The sequence below is a fragment of the Echinops telfairi genome, unplaced genomic scaffold, assembly GCF_000313985.2.
Source record: "Echinops telfairi isolate 266 unplaced genomic scaffold, ASM31398v2 ScPeMD7_7424;HRSCAF=8462, whole genome shotgun sequence".
In the NCBI taxonomy this organism is placed as follows: domain Eukaryota; kingdom Metazoa; phylum Chordata; class Mammalia; order Afrosoricida; family Tenrecidae; genus Echinops; species Echinops telfairi.
In genome coordinates this window covers 73,604,998-73,610,174 of record NW_022111324.1, presented here as the reverse complement: position 1 = coordinate 73,610,174, position 5,177 = coordinate 73,604,998, and positions in this window count along the sequence as shown.

Here is a 5,177-nt window from a genome sequence, read left to right as displayed (position 1 = left end):
GGAGTGCGGAGTGGAGACCCAAAGCCCATCTGTAGGCCACTGGAGATCCCCTTGCAGAGGGGTCTTAGGGAGGAGACAAGTCAGTCAGGGTGCAATGTAGCAATGATGAAAAATACAACTTTCCTCTAGTTCCTAAATGCTTCCTCTACCCACCCACTGCACTATCTTGATCCGAATTCTATCTTGCAAGTCTGGCTGGACCAGAGGATGTACACTAGTACAAATAGGAACTGGAAACACAGGGAATTCAGGACAGATGATCCCTTCAGGACCAGTGCTGAGAGTGGTGATACTGGGAGGGTGGAGAGAAGGTGGGGTAGAAAGGGTGAACTGATTACAAGGATCTACATGTAACCTCCTCCCTGGGGGATGGACAACTGAAAAGTGGGCGAAGGGAGATGTCAGACAGTGTAAGATATAAAAATAATAATAATAATTTATAAATTATCAAGGGTTCATGAGGGAGGGGGGAGTGGGAAGGGAGGGGAAAAAATGAGGAGCTGATACCAAGGGCTCAAGCAGAAAGCAAATGTTTTGAGAATGATGATGGCAACAAATATACAAATGTGCTTGACACAATGTATGTATGGCTAGACTGTGATAAGAGTTGTATGAGCCCCCAATAAAATGATTTCCTTTAAATATATGTATTTTTGAAACAGGTTAATTTAAACACTAGTCATTGTTGATAATTAAGGTATTATTAATTTCAGGTGTGGTAATGGTATTGTAGCAATATTTTTAAAGAGCATTTATTTTAATCATTTTATTAGGGACTCATACAACTCTTATCACAATCCATACATACATCCATTGTGTAAAGCACATTTGTACATTCATTGCCCTCATCATTCTCAAAACATATGTTCTCCACCTAAGCCCCTGGCATCAGGTCCTCATTTTTCCCCTCCCTCCATGCTCCCCCCTCCCTCATGATCCTTTGATAATTTATGAATTATTATTTTGTCATATCTTACACTGGCCAACGTCTCCCTTCACCCACTTTTCTGTTGTCCATCCCCCAGGGAGGAGGTTATATGTAGATCCTTGTAATCCGTTCCCCCTTTCCACCCCACCCTGCTCGACTTAAAGAGCATTATTATATTTGTTTGACATGTTGCATGCTACCTCTCAAGTAGATCCCAACTAATAGCAACTGAAGTATAAATAAATAGATTATAAAGACAATAGCACAATATCTTGGGTTTTCTTCCAAGTATCAAGAAGAGTGAAGATGGATGAAATAAGAATAGATGAGGTAAAGGATAAACAGTCACAAAGCAGCATGAACTACTGATATGTCCACAAAACCCTAGTGTGAAAGAAATCAGACATGATCCCACTTACATAAATATCTAGAATTGGCAAATATATACAGAATAAAGTTTATTCATGGGTACCAAAGTTGGGAAGAGGGGTACAGAAATGATTTCTTTTAGAAAAATCAATACTAGTCCCAAGGAGGTAGAGATTAAAGATGTCCCAAATGTCCAACCTGCCTAAAATGCTCCACCACACCATCCTGCATATTAACCACAAGGACCCCTCCCCTCTTAGTATATTCCCTCACATCCCAGGGTTCCAGGACTTCTGAAGCAGTAAGGAAATGGCTCACATGATTCCAGTACATTTATGTCCCCAGTCTGAAGTTCAGAGGATCCTCCTCATCCACAAGGCTGGTGAGATCAGAACAGGTGACAGGCCACCCCACTCAAGTCCCAAGAAGAGAACTAAGGTCAGGTGCAGACAAGCCAAACTCAAGGTCCAGAATCAAGAGTCAAAGCATCCCTGCTTGCTTTGGAAAATGCTTGGTCAGGCACAGAACTCAACCCTCTCAGCCATCAAGTCCACTCTGACTTACAACAGCTCTATAGGGTAGAGTGGAACTGCCTTTTGTGGGTTTCTTCGGAGACTGTAAATTTTTACAAGAGTAGAAAGTCTCATTTTTCTCACTTCAGGGAGCTTTGGTGGTGTTGAACTGCTAACCTTGAAGTTTGTAGCCCGCTGACCCACCAGGATTCCTCTGAGGTGCCGTGTTTGCCTTAGGCAAACCATATTCCCAAGGAATCAAAGGGAGGTGACTGGAGTCACACCCTCTAGTAAAATGGAGACTCACACACATGCCACCTATGTCGTGGCCATCTGAATGACAGAGAACGCCCTCCAACATGGGATTTTAGCCCCAGGCCTAGAGGCTCGCATTTCTAACAAAGGGGATTGCGGCTACACCTTCAGGTGAGAAGAGAGGGCAGTGAGCTGCTATGAATAGTGGTGGAGTAACTGGGAAAAGGATGGTGGCAAGGTTGTACAATGTACTTAACCTCCCTGAATTGCACATATGCCAATTGCTGAATTGGCATGTGTTTTGTTATATATATTTTACCACACACATACAAAAGAATAGCTGAGTCAATGGCTTTTGTAGGTGGAGGGTAGATGCATGGAATCGCTACACCATTCTCCCTACTTCTGTATGTGTTTAAAATTTTGCATAACAAAACTTTTTTTAAAAAGAGATACTAAATCTCAGTTTAATGCTGTCTTATTGACTACCTATACCTGGATAGCAGAAATAGTTCATTAAGGATGGAGGTTCAAAGTCACCCAGGGGTACCTCTGAAGACAGGCCTGGTTTCCAAAGGCCCCAGCTGTGAACTCCTTAAGGAGCAGCTCAACTCTGCGTGCATGGGTCGACATGAGTGGGATGGCCAATACGGCAGGCAACAACGAGCAAATATTTACTAGTAGCTCCTCTTGTCTGTGCTTCCACCACCTAATCAAAGAATGTCATGAATGACAACAGTAAATGTAAACTTTAAACCTTTAAGCTATAGGTACAGATGATCAATCAAACCTATACAATTAATTATCAAAGCAACCTATTCCACATCCCTAACACCAACTAAACTGAAAGAATTCCACTCCAATTCAAGTGCTTATGCAGTATTTCTTCCTTTGATTCCTAAGCTACCCTCCTATGTGCATTGTGTTTATCATCAAGCTGCATGTCCATGGAACTTCTTGTCCAGACAGTCCGTTCCCTGCCCCTTCCCCGGAGGGAGGCCTGGTGTCACAGGGTCACAGGCTTCAGGCCTGATCAGCCTCCACCCAGGTGTCACATTATTAAAGTAAACCTTCATCAAAAACCCTTTAAACAAGTCTAGAGGTTATCTCTCAAGAACCAAGAGCAAAGACCAATTCCTTAGATAAAGTGAATTCTTTGCTTCATAGAAATCTAGAAGTCATCTTGGCCATCTTCATTACCAAGTGGCACTGCACTTTTAAGTGTCTGAAACAGAGGACTCAAACCACACCTGCACAGTGATCAACTTAGGCAATATCGTATCCTACTAAGGAACCCTACGAGGATAATGGGTTAAATGTGGGGTTGCTAATCACAGGGAAAGAGAATGCATTCATTCCTTCTCACTCCCTCATTTGCCATTTCAAGGTTAAGGCCCCTAAACTGAAAAACAAATCTCCAAGTAATATGTAGTTTACTGTTTTGTCCCTTCTAGATACAATGTCTAGGAGCTCAGGTGGCATAGTGGTTACCTGTTGGGTTGCACTCTGCTAGGTCCACAGTTCAAAACTACCAGCCACTCCTTGGGAGAAAAACTGGGCTTTCTACTGCCCTAAAGTGTTAGTCTTGGAAATTAAGAGAAGCGGTTCTACCCTGTCCTGTAGGGTCGTTATGAGCCAGCATTGACTCCATGGCGGTGAGAGTGAGTACATTAAAATGTCTACTTTTCATCAAGGACTTTACCTTAGTCCTTAGTGACTTAATGGGTAGCTTTAGCAGACAATTTAGGAGGCTTTAAATCAGAATTCAGGGCACCAGTTCTAGCAAAAGGCTTTCTATCTAGCTGTTGACTAGGCAGGAGGATCCTTGACTCTTTCACTTCTGTTCCTAGACTCCTTGAGGATCTTCACGTGGTGTGTAATTTCCCTTCCATTTGTGCTTCCTTCTCTGTGCTTCAAACCAAGCTCACTATGACGGAGTAGTTTTGACTCATAGCCACCCTGTAGGGCAGGGCAGAACTGCTCCTGTGGGTTTCTAGGGCTGCAAATCTTCACAGAAGCAAAAAGCCTGACCTTTCTCCTGAGGAGTAAGTGGGGGTTTCAAACTGCTGATCTTGTGAGTAGCAGCCCAATGCATCCGCTATTGGACCACTGGGGCTCCTCTCTGAGCCCAATCTGGTGTTTTTCTATCTCAGTGGTTTAAAGTACACCCTAAGCTGAGATGATCTCATTCACATATTAAAGGAAGTTCTATTCACAAGTGGAATTACATCCACAGATATAGAAGGGTTTAGGGTTTACAACAATTATTTTGGGGAAACGCAATTCAACCTATAACGGACTTCTTGGAAACATCTTCAATATGGAGAGCATTAAAGTCACCCCAGACTTTCCTTTCCGTGTTCCTCTAGTGTCCCTCAGTCCCTCACCGGTTCACTTATCTACTGATTACCCTGAACAGCTGTAGCCTTCCAAGGTGAGGAACCAAGGCCTCATACACACAAAAAGTACAAATTCAAATGTTAATTCAGAGGGCATGGTCCATTTTTTCTTGGGTCCTCTAAGATACAACGGGTATGCAAACGCTCACATCAGTCATTACTGAAAAGGAAACTGGCACACGGGTTAAGCTTAAAGGTGCCAAAGCCTGGGCATCCCAGCTCCCCAAACACCAACCAGGTGAGCTCTTTTCCTGTGCTTCCAATTATCAACTAACAGTAAAATGATGTCTAGCAAGCAGCACACCATTTATCAATCTAAATAGAAATGGACCTGACGTTCCCTGTGATTTTATTCCACTTGAATCAATATGCATGCAAGTGGTAGACAAAAAAATCAAATGGCATATTACATTACACAAATCTAATGCAAATTTTGAAAAATCAAAGAAGTCACTTTCATGACTCCAGTAGACCTGACATGTGGGCTTCCCAATCACAGGGGAAAGCAGGAAGACAAGAATTAATGCATTTGAGGCAATGTTGGTAAAAATTATTGAGAATACCAAGAGCTTGCGGCCATCTAGCTGAGAAACAACAAAGCCCACATGAAAGAAGCACACCAGCCTGTGTGATTACGAGGTGCCAAAGGGATCAGTTATCAGGCATCAAAGAACAAAAATTTATATCATTGTGTGCTCACCTCCCCAATACGAT